General features: G+C 44.3%; 1 protein-coding gene across 3 annotated transcripts in view; it reads left to right on the top strand.

The window, feature by feature from the left end:
* Positions 1-1,257: 1,257 nt before the first annotated feature.
* Positions 1,258-19,765, top strand: part of Bcl9 (BCL9 transcription coactivator) — an 85,576-nt gene continuing 67,068 nt past the window's right edge. For all 3 annotated transcript variants that reach the window (XM_036190230.1, XM_036190229.1, XM_036190227.1), the window contains exon 1: positions 1,258-1,536. The gene's annotated coding sequence lies outside the window, so the exon portion shown is untranslated. The remainder of the gene's footprint in view (positions 1,537-19,765) is intronic.

Genomic DNA, 19,765 nt, shown 5'->3' with positions numbered 1-19,765 from the left:
ATGCTTGCTGGAGATATCAAAGTCCTGTAATCAGCTTGTCCCCTTCCACTGTCCACCAGGCCTCCTGAGCTCATGCCGGCTGCAGATCTCTATGTTTCTTGTTGTCCTCTCTGCTCATGGTTTGGACCTTCCTCTGCCACATCATTCACTCTGTGTTTCTGCCTATGGACTTCCTTTTTTTTTTCTTCTTTTAATTTTTTAAGCAGTCTTAGTCTCTCTCTCTCTCTCACTCTTCCTCCCTCCCTCCCTCCCTCCCTCCCTCCCTCCTCTTGCCTCCACACCAATCACATTCCTACTTCCTTCTAGCCCAGTTCATTATCCTTCCTGGGTCCCCTTCATTCCTAGAAAACAGCTCACCCAGACCCCCCCCCCCATCTCCCTCCAGCTCATGCCCACCTTCCATAAATTCCAGCAGCCTGGCACTAACTTCAGCATCACACTTCCCAGCTCCCAGAGTTTACACTACTTATGCTCCTTGCTGCTGCTCTCGAGGGTCTGGGTTGGGGGCAGGGGCTTAGCTTAAACAAAATATATATTCTGGGTACAAGTTGAACCTACAGTCAAGTTTACTACCACATTTCCACATTTCATGGTTTTATTTTAATCAGTGACTTGGATCTACACTCTGTTACATAGTGAGAGACAACTAGATCCTTCGGGAATAATAGGGAAGAACCAGAAAGAAAAAAAAAAAAAATCCAAAAAGAAACACCTACCCGGGTCCACCCACCGTGTCTCCCCCAACTCCAAGCCCACGGGCCTTGGCCTTTCCCCTTGCCGGGTGGTTTACTGAGCTCTTGCTGAGCTCAGATGGCCTGAGTCTGTCTGTGTGCACACATGTGTGGCCACTGCTGCCTTTCCACAGGCTCACCTCTCTACTGCCATTTTGCTAGGGCACGGGAGGCAGCCCCGTGGGGTCTTACTCCTCCTCTTTCTCTCCCTGCCCCCAACTCAGCCTGGGCTTTTTCCTGTCTCTTAACTCCCCACCAGTGCAGCAGCAACTAGCCGAGCTGCTGGCTGGCGTGTGAGTGAGCGAGCGAGTGTGTGTGTGTGTGTGTGTGTGTGTGTGTGTGTGTGTGTGTGTGTCTACGTGCTCAGCTAGGCCAAGCCTGCGAGCCTGCCTGGCACTGGAGAGTTTTAGTTTGCATTCAGAAGAAAGGAGGAGGGGAGACGAGAGGGAAGGAGGAAAAGGTGGAGGGGGAGGAGTGGGGGGGGGGTGCCGAGAAGGGAGGGAGAAATGTCTTGTTTGTGGCTTGTCAGCAATTGCTTGAGACAAGCTTCCATGTGTGAAAGCTACTTGGCATGAATGCCTGGGCCGTACCAAGTGTCACCGCAGCAAGGGGGGAGACAGAAGAAAAACAGATCAGACCAGAGCAGACAATAGGCCCCTAAAGTCTTCCCCCTAAGTTGCTTTGATGGTGTCCTGGTGTCTTGATACCAGGAGGCCAGGGATTGCTGGAAAAGGGTCTTTTTTGTCTTCATCCACTTCGCTCCAGTTTCTGCAATGATTCTCCAGAATCTCTGCTCCTGAAAAAGGTAAGCTTCTCTAAGGATTCCTTCTTCGGTGGCAAGCTCGCTCGCCTGTGCCTGGAAGTGGGGGTCTCATTCCTGCGCTGCTCAGGAGGAGCGCTTGGGTCCTGAGATTGGAGCTGCTTCTGTGCCCCTGAAGTCTTTGCTTAGGGCTGGGGATGGCCCCTCTTTCCAGGGAACCCCAGTAACACGATCAGTGCCTCTGGGCTGGTTGGGGGGGAGGGGTGGAAGGAGAGGGGTGGGAGGAGGATGGGAGGGTGGAGGGTGGGAGGGAAAAAAGAGAGAAGGAGAGAAGCCTGGAAGAGAGGAAGAGAAGGGCAGAACCCTGTTTCAGAGAAGCCCCAGCCCTGAGCCCAAGGAGGCCTTGCAAGCTCTGCGCTGTGCATTCGCAGGCTGAGCGAGGCTGGCTGGAGCTGTGCTGAGTGACTGCAGAGATTGCATGGCGCTTTGTGTGTGCGAGTATGCCTGTGGGTCTGGGTGTGTGTGTGGACCTCCCCACACACTGCCCTGGAGTGCCTTGTAGCGAAGGGGAGGTACCCCAGTCCTTATCACCCAGCCCAGACTCGGAGGAAGAGAGCGGCATGGCCGGCCAGAAGGGTGAGCGAGAGGACTGCCCCGAGACATCCACAAACTTTTCTAGTTTCAGGGAATTCTCTGCTCCGAGTCACTGTAAAGGAGTTGTTGGGTGCCTCGGCCCTCAGTTTACCCCATCTGTGAAAGCGGGAGAGCTGGCTGGGGATGCTGCACGCCTCCCTAGGGTGAAGCCAAACAGAGCAGCCCACTCCATGTAACTGTGTGGCGAAATCTTCAGGCTGGCCATGCTGTGGAATCACAAAGTGGAAGTGTGACCATTATTCCTGATTATCAGCGTCATGATGATAAAACCGTCGTTAAAGACACCCTGAGACAAACAGACCCGCGAGCCCAGATCAAGTGTCTGACCATTTCTAATGGAACAAAAACCCCTTCCACCTGTTGGCTTCCCTCCTTGCTGTGTCTTTTCCCTAGATTTATTGGCCGATTTGTACAGAGAATAGGGTGGGAGGGGCTGGCTTTCCCCTCTCCTCCTCCTTCGTACATATATATATATATATTTAAAGGTCAATATAAGATTCACAGAGGGAAAACGTGCCTCTTGTTAAAACCCTTTATTCAAGACCTTGTGTTTTCTGGCGCTGGCAGGGTGTGCGTGCTCATTTGTAAACTACCTTGGAGGTTAAAGATTTTTATTGTGGCTTTTAGAGATTAAATGAGATTTATTTACAATTGCCATTTATCAGAAAATAAATATCAGCGTGGAAGGGTCAGAATGTGATGGCTGCTTATTCTCTGGTGGTTTGGTGGCTAAAACCTTTTGCTTTTTAAAGTGGCGTCTGGAGAACTGGGAGGACTGAGATCGGTACCTAATATCCATCCTTCACATGTTTGTTTGAAAGAAAAAAAATGTCTGCTTATGTTTTTCAATTGTGGTTTCCTTTGCACAGTGATGGTATCAAGGCTCTTTGCTATAGCCCTCTTGAAATTCTCAGCGGGGGGCGGGGGTTGGCTTACCTGGTTTTAGGTTTTTTTTGTGACTCTGTCTTACTATTTGTCAGAAAAAAAAATCTATAGAAGCCTGGGCGACTATGACCCCTTCCATTCTAACGCAACTGTTTCTCAGACAGACTGTGATAGCCCGAGATGGAAGCAAGGAGCCACCCCTGGCTAAGAGTATTTATGTTCTTCCCATAGAGGCCTGGAAACGTAGTTGCTGGGTGTGGGAGAAGAAGGAGAGAAAGGCATTGGGGGCCTCCATCTGGCACGAAGGTCCCAGAACTTCTTCATTCTATTTTAATGTTTTACATCTTAAGACTTAATCGTCATCTGCTGTGAAGGCTGAAAAGCGCTTGCTATGATTTGTCTCTGGCAAGCTTCTGGGTCCAGACATCTTTTTCAAATGTTAGCATTTCAGAACTGGGAGGGGAAGAAGGGTTACTTGTCATATTTTAGATGAGGATGCTCGGTGAGGGTGACCGAACCACAGGGTCCCAAGCCCCATGAAGGGTGACGTGCCATCCACTCCAACCTCATCTCCACACTCGATCTTGCACACTCATGAGTAGACGTCTTTTCCAGTGCCACTCAATGCTCTGGGTTCAAGCAGCGCCCTGTGCCAGGTTCATGTCACAAGAGGACACAAACTCAGGAGACATCCATTACGCCCTTGATTTGCATCAGGCGCCGTATTGCGGATGAAGGAAAAGCAAGGTGCCCATCTTCAGGCAGGGTCCAGTCTTATTAATATGGTCCACAGAAACCACAGAGTCACACAAACCACCATGTGGCCATTACAGTGTGTCATAAAACTGTGTAAGTTTCCAGCCTCAACTCTACAACCAAATACAAACCGTCATTCTGTCTTCATGGTTGAGGTCCCATCCCAGTCTCAGAGCCCAAGGATTCTAATGACTGAAGGAAAGGCTCCCCAGCCCCGACCCCACACCCCAGACACCCAGTACAGCAGAGACACACGTAACATCTGCTAACCCTTACATTCGTACTAGTAAATAACTTCACACTTGTTGTGAGCCGGCCCATATAACAGTCATTATCCGGGTAATTCACATTGGCTGTTGTACCCCAGCAGCTTCTGGAGGACTGGAGTTAGCGAGGCCCTTGTCCCCCTTGACTTCTTCCATGGTACTCCTGGGCTGCTACTAAAAAAGATTTAGCTGCAGGAAACGCCACCATCATCACTGTCGTTTTGGAATTCCAAAGACAATATGGCAATCAAATGGTCTTTTTCACCCCCACCCCAGCCCCTCCCCCAGTAGAGCTTTCTAACTGTAAGGCAACATATTATCAAAAACTAGTTGAGCCAATCCCATTTTGGGTCAGGTGATTAAACTCTTACTGATTTGGTGATTTGAGAAGTACCCCGCAATTCCTTGTTGGAGTCTGCCTTGGAGAGAACACACACCCGCGACGCCAGTCTCTTCCAAGGAGGAACTTCGCGCTCCTACCACGGCACGTCTTCTCCGCCGTGCCTCTCTCTAGTACTCAGGGGAGTGTTGCCTTTGGCGCTGTCAATCTTCTCCTGCTTTTTAAAGATTCACTTAATGGTTTAAAAAGAAGACAGACATGCCCCCACACACCTAAATCACAGGGTTGGTGCCTACGCTCCGGGAACCCCCGCACATCGCGTGGTTAAGTCACACCACGGGCGAAATGAGAGTCTTGAATGCACACAGCATTGTCACGCAGTGACGTGCTCTAGCCCACGTCGAAGCAGCAACCTAAGTCAGGAGCTCGTCATGTCTGCCTTTGGAACCTGTGGCGTAGGCCTTCTCTCTGCAGCAGGATGCTCTTGAGTCGATGTCTTTGATCATTTCCGGACATACTCCCCCTTGATGTGTCGCTCACTGTGGTGGTACCTGTAGGGGAGGCAGCTTGAGGTGGCATTGGATAGAGTCACCCAAAGGCAGGAGGGAGTTGAAGGATGAAATAAAACAGGCCCTAGGTGGAGGAAAGATTTAACAGGAAGCCAGAGAGCAGGGATACAGGTCGTCCTTAAGTCCGGGAGAATAAAAGTGAGGGCTGTTGGGACATTTTAAAAGGTCCCGTGTGTGGATACTTGAGTACGCACCTCTAGTTCCACAACAGGCAAACCCACACTGGGCGCAGAGCATTCTCTAAACTCCCTAGTCACAAATGTTGTTTTTGCATGTAGTTTCATAGAAGGAAATGTGTGGTTTTTCTCCCCACAAGAGGTATGATACAAGATATGAAGTGGCAACTTTCATTTCTTTTAAGCTTTGGCATCTTAATGCACACTAAGACCATTGCTTAGTCCTCTCCATTAGCAGCCCTTAGAGTTAAGTACTATTGTTAACATTGGGTTCTAGTTAAGTAAGGTTCTTGACTCATCTAAGGACTCACAGGGCAACCCAGGGTGAGGTGCCTAGCCAATGAAATGGCCCTGTTAGGCCAGCGCTTCTCAACTGTGAGTCGTGACCCCTTTGGGGGTTCGAATGAACCTTTCGCAGGGGTCGTCTAAGATGGTTGGAAAACACGGATATTTACATTTTGATTCATAACAGTAGCAGCATTACAGCTGTGAAGCAGCAATGGAAATAGCTTTACGGTTGGGGGTCACCACAGCAGAAGGAAGTGTGTTAAAGGATTGAAACGTAGGAAGGTTGAGAACCACCGTGTTAGACCATCTCTTCAGGAGATGAGAAACAGAGGACCACACTGTTCAGATCAAAGGCTCTGTGCTGACAGGGCAGAAGTAGCCTTAATTTGAGCATCCCACTCCCTGCCTTTATTTTTTTTTTTCTTTAAACAAAACAAAATTCTAGAGATTTTTAAAAGTCAGTTTTAGATCATTGATCAGAGGAAGGGATTTCCAGTTCTGACTTAACAGTGACATGTTTTCTGTAAAGGACATTGCACCAGCTTTTGGCTTTGTTTTGATGGAATCCCCATTCTCCAGTTCTGGATCCCTGTTGGAGTGAAGGATTTGGAATAAGTCATCCTTCAGGTTCCTTTCAGCTTTGCTAGCCAGTTGTTTTTCTGATTCTGTGAAGAGGCTAATGTGACGCCCAATTCAAGAGCTAATGTTGCCAAATAAGAAATACAGTGGGCTTTGTGGGTATATAGGACAAATCCATACACATATGTACATACATACGAACAGTATTGACATTTTGAAGTGAAAGCACGTTAGGAAAGAGTGGGATTTTAATTTATGGATTGCAAGAGAATTTGCCAGTCAGCATGCAGGCACATGTGCAGGAGACTGAAGAACCATTTTCAAAAGAATAAGCTGTTTTGAATGCTCGTCTTCCTGTATAATAAGTATGAATTTAAAATGGACGGGCACTGGATACATCTCTTAGCTTCACTGTTCTCCTCACACGCTTTCTTGGGGTAACCGCGGTGTTCCATTTTGTATTGTGTTCACATGTTGTTTGGAGGATGCAAAGGACCAGTTTAAGCAACTGTAGTGCTGGTGATCCATGCCATGCATTTCACGCTCTGCTCTTGGGCAGGCCTATGGACAGCCTTTATCATAATGCAACTCACGAAAGGTCTTTTGGGGTACTTGCAGCTAAGTTACAGGTACGTTATGTGTGTGCCTGCATAGACTAGAGACCTAGCTTAGGGTATGAGTAACAGACTGCATGCTGACCGAGACCCAGACAGAAAGGCTGGAGAACAAATGATGTTTCCATTCATCATGTCACCTCTGTGGGTCCTTCCAAGTACTATTCATTTAGAGTTGGATAAACCTTTGAAAGATAGCATTTGAAATTTTTACATGTTAGCTTTTAATGCAATTTTTAGAACCCCAGAGTAAATTCTCCTGCCATGCTTTAGGAATATCATCTTGCTTGTAGCAGAGGAGCCTGTTTCAAGCCTGCGTTGACAGTTAGTAAACCGACGACTCTTTTAATTGGTCTTAATTTTTTTTAATCTGAAAAAAAAAATTAGTGTATAAGCTATAATTACTTTCTAGCTCAGAAAGGGGGTTTTGAAGACCATGTATAATTATGTTTTACTTACTCTTTTATTCTACGTTGTTTAAAATTCGTAACATTGGGTCTCTTGTTTATTTCATAATCATCCTAAAACATAAAAACATACATAATAACAGAAATGTATTAGTGACTTCAGAGATAAGGAAGCTGGGATGGATCTATCAGCAAGCGTTCTAGGCAGCCTGATGGTGCTCTGTAGACATGTGTAGAATGTTTAGCTGTTGATGGATGCTAATATGGTAACAAACAGAAAGCACTATGTATCACTGTTGCTCAGCCTCTTTCTGATGAACCAAGCAGTTACCAAGTGTTTTTATGTTACTCACTTGATAATTAAAAATACCTTGGAGTTTAAAGCTTTGGGAAGCTTTTATAGTTCCACAGGAAAAAAACATAATCACTCTTTTTCCTGAAAAAAAAAAAAAAACAAAAAAAAAAAACCAAACTGCCACGAACGGCATTTGGAAGAAGCCATGTCATCACCAGCTAAGAAGGAATGCTATGTCCCCTGAGGTAGCTGACAGGCTGTCTAGGTAAGCTCGACTTTGTCATGGGTGTTGGCTTGTGCAGTTAGGAGAGAGGTGTTACCGGGGATCTGTGGACACAGGACAAGCTGAATGAATGGTGAGCTTGCTTGCTCTCACAATGGCTGTTTGGTGGTTTCTCTGTATACGATGTACTCAAGTGTCTAAAGACTCAGGACTTGAACTCACATGTCAGGGCCCAGGATCTCTCTGCCTGGACTGTCTTCTGCTTTATCTTTGGCAAACTAGCTCCTGAATCATCATCAGGACTTATCCTGACATTTCTTCTAGCAAAGTTCCTAGACCCAAGCTACTGCCTCCTGTCTGTACTGCCTACGGTGGGTGGGCATGTACTCAGGCAGCCCTGAACTGGATTCACCTGCCTGCTCCTTTAGTCTGTTGTATCCTCAAGAGCTGGGACTATGTTCAGTTCCTGCACTGTAAAGCCCAGGGCAGGGCGGAACAGAAGAGGCAGCAAATCAATGCTGCTGTTGAATGAACAATTTGCGTTGGAAACAGCTTACTAAGGCACCGAGGAGATGCATCCATAGGTAAAGTGCTTGCTGTGAAAGCCTGAGAAGCAAAGGACCCAAGTTCAGATCCCCAGCCCCCAAGTGAAAAGCCAGACATTGTGACGTGTGTCTGTGACTCCAGCACTGGGCTGCGGTGTGGGTGGGAGGGGTGGGGTGTGTGGAGACAGGTAGAGCTCATAGATTCGCTGGCCCAGCAAACTCCAGGTTCATTTTCAGGTTCTGTGTGAGACCCTGCCTCAAAAACTAGGTGGGGAGTGATAAAGGAAGACCCCTGACATCCACTTCTAGCCGCTACATGCATATACATGGGGGAGTACACCCTCCCACACAGGTGCATATATATACACATTCACACGAGGAAGGAAAAGAGAATCGCTTATTAATAACTAGCTCAGTGTGGTGGCGCACGCCTTCAATCCCAGTACTGGAGAGGCAGAGCAGATGGATCTCTGTGAGTTCAAGACCAGCTAGGACTGCATAGTGACACCCTGTCTCAAAGGAAAATAATTTAATAATAATTTAAACAAATAAAAAAGATATAAAACCATGCAGTCTTGTGTATACCACATTAAAAAGGGAAACGTTTTATGTGGTATCCATTCTTTTATAAAAGAATGTTGCAAAGATTGAATTGCTCATTCGTCCTGAAGCATTGGGAATGCCCACAAATCTTTCTTTGTCTTATGCCAGACTGTTTCTCAAGTTTCTCATTCTTGAGCCTTATAATTTCTACTAAGAGTTTATTCTTTATTGTCATCAAAGAATCACAAACGTTCAATGTGTTGGTTACCTTTGCCTGCCTAACTCTTTGTAGGATCATTTATTGACATTTAGGCAGTAGCTAAAGAAGAGATGTTTTCCAAGAAAGGCTGGACAATCAGAAAAAAAAAATAAGGTGAATACCTGGCTTCCAGATACCTGGACCATCATAATGAAGAAGTAATTGTATGCTTTAATTTTCTAAACGTGGATGTAAGTGCAGAACCCTCTGGACAGGGGCTTTTAGCTGCAAAGAACTGACTCATTCAAGTTTCCTCAAGCAAAAGGGCATTCATGGTGAGGATGCTCACAGACAGGGGGGAGTCAGAAGTGATGCCTTTCCAGGATGGTGCCAGCTCCAGGGACAGCCACCCGCCATTCCCAGTGCCCCTGTCACTTTTCTGTCTCCTTTGGCCCCCTGTGGCGTTAGCCTTTTGGCTTTATTACAGGGGCATCTTCTGATTTTGTAACTTTTTGCTGACACCTGACTGTTGCTTGTTAGACTGACCTACACTCCCATGCGCAGCTTCTGCTAGCCCCCTCCGTGGTGTCTCGGTTCAGTCTTCCCTTGTACTTTTCCTTATGGCTGCTTTATTCCCTCCGAGTTCTTTTTGCCCAGTGCACATTCCTGAGAATCCAGTTAGTCTCTTTCATCTTTTCTTGGCTCTCTTATAACCCTTGGTGGAGCTGTGCTAGTAGTTGTTCAGGGTTCGAAGTTCTCACAGTGTATAGAGGAGGGGGAAGCAACGCTGTTTCCGTTTGAGGTAAGCAAGGAGGCCTTTTGGTAGAATCTACGGAAGGGCTCCCTTCCTTCCCGTGTAGCAGGCAACAGCGTATTTGACATATAAGTCCATTATGAGAGTCTAAGTTAAGAATAACCAGGTTATTAAAAATTAAAATGTTTCATCAGTGATAATTAGTATAACTGTGATAAGAAGGTCATGGGACGAATAGCAAATTCATAACCAAGGAAGAAACTGGGAGACAGAAGTGAGTTAGAGCTAGCTAGCGCTTAGATGAATGATATCGTGTTGTATGCTTGTTAAACAACATGAGTAGGTGAGTAGTGAGCATGAACATATGTTGACATGGATCCCAGAGGCTAGTTCACAAAGTAAGCAGAACCCTGGAATTGAAGACCAGGGAAACAAAGAGAAATATTAAACTCCAGAGGGAGTTTGGGCCTGGACTTTCTTCCTGCGTGTTTTTTCCTACCCTTCCCTAGTCCTTACCTTCAGCCTTCTTGATCTGAAGTTCTGAACAACCGGAACTGGACTGCTCATATGACCTTGGACTGTTTATTCTCTCTCCAACTCTCTTTATTCCCTTGTCAAATAGGGACAATAATAATGATCCCAGTACCTTGTAATCTGAATTAAATTAGATGGCACCATATATTTAAAGTGAGTAATATATTACCTGGCATTAATAGGTTCGCATTTGATTGTAGCAATTACTCTAATACCCAGAAAGGAAGGAAACCTTGATGAGATAATATGCTGAGTAAAATTTCACTTGTTACATCATTGATTCCTTAGAGCAATCCTGAGGGACTTATGCTTCTCTTTATGAATGATAAAACAATAACAATGTTGCTGGGAATGTAGCCTAGTGACAGAGCGTTTGTCTAGCATATACAAAGCCCTAACTTTGACCCCTGGCACCTCATCCCCAACTCACAAAAATATAGTGTCAACAAAAGCTCCAAGAGTGAAAGATATGCAAATTGAATATTCATCATGTGCCAAATGGACTAATCATCTCGTAGTTGAGGATGCTGGGGTCCTGGACTGTAACGTGTCCAAGGTCCTAAAACTAGGTAAATGATAGTCACAGCTTCAGTGTATATCTATTTAAACCCAGGCACTCTGACTCCAGAAGTTTCCAAAGTTATGTATAACTGAGTCAAGGTTCAGGCCTTATTAAGAGTGCTAGTTCAATTCACTCCCAGAGATGTCTGCTGGCTGGATGCTAGACTGTGGTAGGCACAACCTGAGTGTGCGCCTGAGTGATACAAAGACAAGGACGGCTTTTGGAATGGGTACAGACTATTTTTAAAAATAATTTAAATATGTCAAAAATAAGGTCTCTAAGATCTGAAGAAATGATTTAACAAACATGTGAAGGATATCTATTGTACCAGGCAATAAAAAAAAAAAATGAGTGTGACATTGTGAGGAATTCAAGACAAGTGGGGCTCGATTCCCCACCCTCTAGGTACTTTCATCCTGGTGAAGGGAGACAGATAATCACACAACTAATTATAAACCATATAGCAATGGATCAAAGAGCTGCAGCAGTCAGGGGAGAGAAAGATTAATTTGGCAGTGATGAACGTGGGAGAGGAACTGGGGAAGGCTTCATGCAAGAGATCACATTTGCAATTGTCCTTTAGGGACAACTGTGGAGGTACCAGAAGCTCCTATAATTTCCTTCTTCTTCACACTAGTGACTTTCTAAAGATAGTATCAAATGGCTAACTTTACATCACAATACAGTAAGCACATAATATGCAAGTGGTGTTTTCAGAGAGTAGGTTCTTTGAGGGAAAATGGAGAAGTATCTACTCTTAATAATCATATGACTGTAGTGGTATTTCCCTGGTCTGCACTTATGCAGTCACCTATTAGTGGGGTCAGAAAATGGAATTTTCCATTCTTTGCTGTCAAGTTTGGGACTCCAAAGCTGTGTGACAGCTGCCCAGGGCCCAAATGGTGTGTCAACCTGTTCTCCATGGCACTAAGGAAGTCCTGGAGAAATCTGGCAAATCATTTATCTCCTCCTTCTCTTTCTCCTTCTCCTCCTCCTCCTCTCCCTCCTCTTCCTCACCCCTCTTTTTCTTCTTCTCCTCCTCCTCTTTTTCTTTTAAGGTTTATTTGTGAGTGTTGTGCTTGCATGCATGTCTATGTGCTGTATGTCTGCCTGGTTCCCTTGGAGGTCAGAAGAAAGTGTTGGATTCTCTGAAACTGGAACTATGGGTGTTTGTGAGCTGCCATGTTGGTGCCGGGAATCAAACTGGGTTCTTCTTCAAGAGCAAGTGCTCTTAACCATTGAGCCATTGCTCCAAGCCCCTAATGATCTGTTCTTTGATTAGAGATTTTAGTCTGTAGTTAGAAATTCTCAGTTTTCATCATTTTTAACCCCAGGTTTTCTGGATTTTTTAAAAAGATAATACTAATTTAAGTTATTCTGTGTTGTCTCTTTAAGTATACTTGTGGTTGCCAAGTATGTTGTGGATGTTCTGATTGTTTTGGGTTGTTGATTGAATTGAGTTGCTACATCCTAATCTAGTTCAAAGCAGCTGCCATATAGACATCTGCTGCATCTAGTCTCAGTTCACTGGCATATTCAGCCTTGTACTATAAGAAAGAAATTCAAGGGAGAGCTCCTGATTGGGTTGGAGGGTCCTCTGTTCGAGTCTCCTCTCCCTGAACTTTTGCTGATGAACATTATGCTCTTTCTTTCTTCCAAAGACCCAACTCAAACACCGTTTTCCTCTATTCCTAGACATAGAGGAGTTGTGGTACCAGCACATCCATGACATCTTCTATTCGCTTTCGAGTGACCATAATATCTTCATGTCTTTACTACTGCAGGTCACTCAGGGACAGCATAGAAGGGGCTGGTGTGCTGGTTAGTTTTTGTCAAGTTGACACGGCTCCAGGAAGAAGGAAACTCAACTGAGAAAATGCCTCCATTGAGTTGTCTGTAGACAAGCCTGTGGAGCTTTTTCTTGATTAATGATTGATGCAGGAAGACACTATGGGCAATGCCATTCCTGGGCAGGTGGTCATGGGTTGCATAAGAAAGCAAACTGCTCAAGTCACAGGGAGCAAGCCATTAAGCAGCGTTTCTCCATGGCTTCCGACTCAGTTCCTATCTCCAGGTTCAACCCTCAGTGATGGACTATGACCTGGGAAATGGATGATAAATAAGCCCTTTCTTCCCCAAGTTACTTTTTGGTCATGGTGTTTATTGCAACAATAGAAAACACAGAAGGATTTTAGGGTCTGTTCTGTGTATCCCACAGACCATTAAAGGATAGCCCTGACTAGCAAATGATGCTCAAAATTGCTTACTGAGCTCAAGCAAATTGAATTTTTTGCCTTTGTGGGCTTGGTTTGGGCGCTGTAAACCAGATGTCTGGGCTTCAATTCTCTTTTAGGGGAAGGAGTATTTTCAGTGAGGCATAGTAGCTCGTGCCTCTATTACCAGCACTTGGAGGCTAAGGCACGGAAGTTACCATGATTTTGAAGCCAACCTGGGATACGTAACAAGTACCAGGCCATCCTGGGCTACAGAGTGAGACCCCAGTTACAAAGAAACAAACAAAAAGAGTCAATGATTTTAGGATAAAAGAGAGAACATGCTATAACCATTCATTGTAGTGATTAATAAGCATCAGTAAAACAGTATGACTTGGTGAAATTGCTTCCTTTGCTTGCTTTTGCAGGCAGAGTGGGAAGGCTTGATAAACTAACTGGCCCCTTCCATCTTTAATATCCATGATTCTTTGAAATTTGATGTAGACAAGTTCAAGCTAATGTGCACCGGAAGGGACAATTGGAGCAGCTCACACTCGCTGATGGGCTCTGAATTACTCTGCTTGTAAGTGCTCAGGAAAAAGATCTCAGATTCATTGTGGATTGCTCAATGGAGACATCTGCTCGCTGTGCAGCGGCAGTCAGAAGAATGAATGAGATATAATAGGCCGTATTAACTTTGAGAATGGAATAAAGAAGAATGCAGAAAATAATATAGTGCACATAATTTGGCATTGACTATTTCTGTAATTACAATAAAACATTTTAATGATATACACTGATGTTATGACTTCACCTTAGAATCAGAATTCAGCATTGGGTCCTTTCATTTCAAAGAAAACAAAGCAGAATTACAGAGGACCCAGAGAAAAACAACAGGCAATCTACAAGACGTGCCAGGGAGTCTCCTGCGTTGAGAAACGGAAAAGACAAGGACATTGTAATTTGGGTAAAGGGGGGGGGCATTGTATAAATTTATTTAAAATTAATGAAAGTTTCAGAAAATTGCTAGAGCTGGCTTCTGATTATCCTTGGTAATGGAGGTCAGAGATAGGCAGGATAATTGAAATCCCCGATTATCTCCAACCTTCATTTTAGACATTAACAGTAGCATCCTGTACTAGCACAGTCTTAGCAAATGAACAAATGGAAGGCCCAACAGCCCAGGGGCTGTGAAGTAGACAGCCCTGAGAAAGACAGCCTGGGGTAGCAGGCTACCCGTGCACTATACCAACAGGAAGCCTGAATTCTGATCCCTGCTCTCTGCCCATCATCTGCACAACCTTGAGTGATGTGCTTAACATCTGTCCCAATGCTGAGGCTTGTTGGAAGAACTAAATGAGCTGGTTGGAAATGCTGGTGAGCTACACCACTCTGTGTTGAGGAGGGCTGTGCCAGCTTCTAATTCAGTGTGCCAGTCTCAGGAGCTGGCATAGTTCCTAGCTCCTAGGTCTTACACTTCATAGCCCCATTCACTCAATATCCTGCTTCTTATGCCCTTGGAAGGAGATTTCAGAAGATGGGTGAAAAATACCCTTCATCTTCAGAAGCATCCTCCAAACTCCTATTCTCTGGACCCTGAGGAACCTGGAGAGAATTTTGCATATGTTTTTATTATTATTATTATTATTATTATTATCATTATTTTATTTTTTATTTATTTATTTTTTTTGCCAGAGCTGAGGACCGAACCCAGGGCCTTGTGCTTGCTAGGCAAGTACTCTACCACTGAGCTAAATCCCCAACCCATGTTTTCCTTTTATTTTGAGATCATCTCACATAATCTTCCCAACAACCCAAGGCAGGAAGCATTATTCTCCTCATCTTTCAAATACAGACACTGAGGTCTAGGTGACTTGCTTTAGAATGGAGAGAAGTTACAGAATAAAGAGGACACCTATGCTGCTGGCCTCTGGGTTGACTTACAGTTTAGCACATGGGGTTATGTGACTCTGACTTCCCTGCTGAAGTCATAGTTTCATAGTTTCCTTGACTCTCCTACTTTGTTCCTCAGTGCCCAGTGCAGGACTCACCTTCCCCTCAAGCCCTGAGCCTTCTCCTCCCTAAAAGACCAGCATGTCTGCCTAGGCACCCCTAGTTGTAGTTCTTAACACATTGTGTTACTAAGTGTAGACAGAAGCGTTCTTGTTCTTCAGCCACTTTTATATAAATACACAGAGACTTATATTAATTATAAATGCTCAGCCAATAGCTCAGGCTTGTTACTAGCTAACTCTTACACTTAAATTAACCCATATTTCTATCTATACTTTGCCACATGGCTAATGGATGGTTGCCTCATTTTCTACATGTCCTGCTTGCTAGGCAGCTGGCTAACATCTCTCCCGACTCTCCTGACTCTGCCCTTTCTTCCTCCCATCATTCTCTCTGTGTCAGGCTGTCTCACCCAGTCTCTTCTTGCCCTGCTATCAGCCATCAGTTTTTTACTAACAATGAGCATAATCCACAGCAGTGTAGAAGTTCCTAAACCCAATTCAAATAATAGTTAGTGATTTACTTACACAAGTTAGTTAAACCTGGAGTCATACAAGACAATGGAACCATTCCTTAAGTCTTTATTTTAACTTAAAACGTCACTTGGGGTTTTGATGTAGGCCAACCCTAATTCTTAATCCTCGTGTAAGTCACAAGAATTGTTTTCTCAATCTTTTTTCTTTCTTTCTTGTTGTCTTCAAAGTGGAGTAATATCTAAAAGACATTTGAGAAGCAATCAAGTTTTTCCAGATGTAATGATGTTTTACAGCTGGCTTTCCCACACTACTAACAGCACACCATTTATTTTTAATTTTGTGTGTGTGTGTGTGTGTGTGTGTGTGTGTGTGTGTGTGTATGTGAGAGAGAGAGAGAGAGAGAGAGAGAGAGAGAGAGAGAGAGAGAGATATGTTGGGAGGGGGTTGTGCACATCAGTACAGGTGTCCCAGGAGACCAGAGGCATCAGATCCCCTGGAACTGGAGTTTCAGGCTGTTGTGAATCATGTGACTTGGGTGCTGGGAACTGAACTCTGGTCCTCTGTAGAGTAGTATGCCCTCTTAACCACTCTTCCACCATGCTAGCCCTTTAGCAACTCACTCTAAATGCCTGACTCATGCTTAGAGTTGAAGACATGCTTTCTTTTTTGCACCTATATTTCATTATTTCAAATACATTTAATTAAACCATATAGCTATAATAATGCAAAGAACCAGTGCAAATAGTCTGTAAACATGGACTTTGGTGAGCAGACAGCTCCTGCCGCACAGGTGTCCCAGGGTAGCCTATTACTAGCAGAGGTGGCTCGGCATGCCTCGGGACTTCGATGTCTATCCATTGAAAGAGGCATTGGAGGCTACAGATGAATCAGTCATGTGTCATCACTTGAGAGTGTCTCTGCTCGGTATGGCTTCTGTCTCATGTATCTACCCTGGAAGCTGAATTCCTTGAAGGTCTAACTTTCATCCCTGTAGTAATTCCCAGAACCTAGTAAAATGATGGCTATATATTGGGCCCTTGCTGAACACTGACTAACCTACTAGCTAATGGGCCAAACCCAAACTCAATTTAGCCACTACATACCGTCTGGTAGTGATCCCAAGCTTCATGCTGCTGTGCAGAAAGAGCCAGCAAATGGATTGCTCATGTTGCTGCGAGATTGGTTCACATATATTTTTAGATAGCTAACTAATGTAAAGCAGATATTAAGTAGTGGATTCTGTGTAATATGTAATTAACCTAGGTAACTCACCAATACAAAATAACAGTGAGACAACACTTGATAACATTTTATAAGGGATTGGGTATGTTCTTACATGGGGAAAAAATCTCTACTTACAACACAGTGATTGGCTACAAAAAAGCCTCTCTGATGATTATGTTCAGGGCCAGCCAGGTCGAGAAAAAAAAATAATCTTCCCTACAGATGCATCCTTGCAGCATCCAGTTTATTATATGCTCCTGTGGCAAAGTGAAGCATCATGAATTGAGCACAGGAGAGAAAAGTCAGACCTGAAGGATATTAAACCTGACAAAGACATTCTATGGTACGTGATTGGTCGGGAAAATGGGGGTAGAGTGTTGGTGATGGCAGACAGAGCCTGTTTCCCAAAATAAAACCAGATAACACATTTCGGCTTGTATTCAACAAATGAGTTTTAATTTGTACCAAAATATACTGAGCGAGCACAGTTGGAACATTACAGAATGTTTACATGACCATAGGAAAAATGAGATGAGAAAGCATATACATAGTACATTTAAGTGTGCATACACACACACATGTCCATGCATGTAGAACAGAATAGAAATGCTTGTAAGATAGATGGATGTGACCTTTCTCATCAATTTTCCATACTAGGGATCTGCAGGCCAGTTTCACTGATTAGTTCTGGAGGACCTGTCTTTCCTTCAACAGGTTGTGAGATGGTTCTCTGGAAAGAGAAAAGTGAAATTAGCATTGTACTGAGCACTCCTTGGGTGCCAGTTGGTATGTTTAACAAGTGGTAGCATATTCCTTTGAATATAAATTGCCATCTTTTTTTTTGAGACAGGGTCTTTCTATGTAGCTGTGGCTGGCCTTGAACTCACAGAAATCCACCTGGTTCTGCCTTACAAGTGCTGAGGTTAGAGGTGTGTACCATCATGCCTGCTGCCACTGAGGTTTTTTTTTGTAAGACCTACCGAGTGTGCTCTTGTGAAAGAAGACCACTACTGACTAAATTACATGTTGTCCACACTGTCCATATTAAAATGTATGATTTTAAATATTAAATGTTGATTTCAGAGCTACTAAAATGTGAAAAATATGCATGTTAAAATGAATGAAATATGATGTTTCATTTAATCCTCCCAACAACTGTAAAGTAGTGATGTATATGGATGAAGAAAGGGAGACTCAGAGATGTCCAGTAGTTTAAAGTCAGACATCAGAGCAGACATCAGAGCCAGGCTGTGTTTGAATCTGTCTCCATGGCCAGTTCTTTATCACAGCCCCATGACACTGACTGAATCACTATTTTCCCAGAGCTCAGAGATATAACAGCAACAAAAACACCCAGTATTCCACCAAGAGCATTGCCTTTTGGATCTAGCTCCCATATATCTTTCCTCTGAGGAAGACTGAGCGACACCTGAGTCGGCCAGGGCTGTCTAGGACTAGACAGGATTCTGAGTTCCTGGGGTCTGCTCTCCTGAGCTTGAACTCCTATGATAACAGGGAGGCCTACAGAGTCTGTGAAGGGACCAGTAGAGACAGAGCCACTTGGGCAGCTCCGTGCCCCTTTTTTTTTCATCTGTCCTCTGGTCCTGGATCTGTTTGTGAGACACAAGGTCAGTTTCATCCGTATTAATATCCCCTGGCCCTTCCCATGTTTGGATATGGGTGTGAGGGTCCCCTTATAACTCTCTGGATGGCGCTCTTGAAGTTCCTCATAGGCCAATATTGCTATCTACATTCCTTGTAAAAAGAGGCGTCAACATTGATGGATGTGCTTCACTGGAATAGAGCACTGTCCTCTCACTTCCTTTGGTACCGATTCTTCCCTTGGTGCAGCTGGGGAGTGTGCTTGTTTTTCCAGCCTCTCCCTGGTGAGCGCTCTCTCTCTCTCTCTCTCTCTCTCTCTCCTCCCTCTGTCTCTCCTCCCCTCTGTTTCTGTCTCCCCCTGTTTGTGTCTGTCTGTCTGTCTGTCTGTCTCTCTCTGTGTCTGTCTCCATATGCCACTATATAGGCAATTTGGACTTTAGTCATTTATTTGTTAGATTGAAGTTTTTTCTGCTCTTTTCAATTTTGAAATTAATTTTGTTAGAATTGATGTTTCATTTATTTTTAATTGTGTGTGCATGCACATTGAGTGTAGGTGCCTAAAGAGGCTAGAGGCTTCTGATCTCCTGGAGCTGGAGTTACAGGTGATTGTAACTCTCGTGTGGGTTCTGGGAATCAAATTCAGGCCCTCTGTAAGAGTCATATGCTCTCTTAACCACTGACCCTAGATTTGACATTTTGAGAGTCATTTGTTTGGGTTTTGCTTGCTTGCTTTTAATAGCCATTCTTCCAAGTTTGTGGAGTTCTTTAAAAACATTTTTACAAAGTTGGGTGGTGGTAGTGTACATCTTTAATCCCAGCACTCAGGAGGCAGAGGCAGGTAGATCTCTGTGAGTTTAAGGCCAGCCTGGTCTACAGAGTGAGTTCCAGGACAGCCAAGGCTACACAGAGAAACCCTGTCTTAAAAAACCAAGACATACATATAGTTTATTTTTATTTTATGTGTATGAGTGTTTTGTCTGTATATATATGTGTGTGTGTACCATATGTGAGCCTGGTCTCCATGGAAACCAGAAGAGGGTGTCAGATCCCCTAGAACTGGAGTTACAGTCAGTTCATGAGCCACCATGTAGTCCTGGGAATCAAACCCAGGTCCTCTGGAATACAAATGCTCTTAACTACTGAGCCATCTCTCCAGCCCCCAGTTTTACAGTGCTCTTAAATGAGAATTTTCTAAAAATTCTGTCAATAGCTTAAGTGTCAGCTTTGTGATGTGATGTTTAGCCAAAGATCCTCCTTGATTTTCATCTTCTAATGACCTACCCAAACATGTCTTTTATAGTTTTAACCAAATCATTGCTTTTTAAATGGAACAGGATGGGCTTAGGAAATAAGAAGAATCTTGTATGTTAACTGACCGGATCACCAGATTCCACTGCCACCCTCACATTCTCTAGCCAGTTTGAAAGAACGACGGTGCTTTCTATCTGTCATGCCACTGTGGCCTGCTTGAAGCCTGCATGCATCAGGTGTGCCTTTCTGACGTAGCTCGTGACAACTCTCTCAGGACACTGATAGCACTTCTGACCCCAGTGCTCA

Source organism: Onychomys torridus, chromosome 6, assembly GCF_903995425.1.
Source record: "Onychomys torridus chromosome 6, mOncTor1.1, whole genome shotgun sequence".
Classification (NCBI taxonomy): Eukaryota; Metazoa; Chordata; class Mammalia; order Rodentia; family Cricetidae; genus Onychomys; species Onychomys torridus.
Note: the sequence above shows the minus strand (reverse complement) of the source record. Positions and strands in the feature narration are given on the sequence as shown.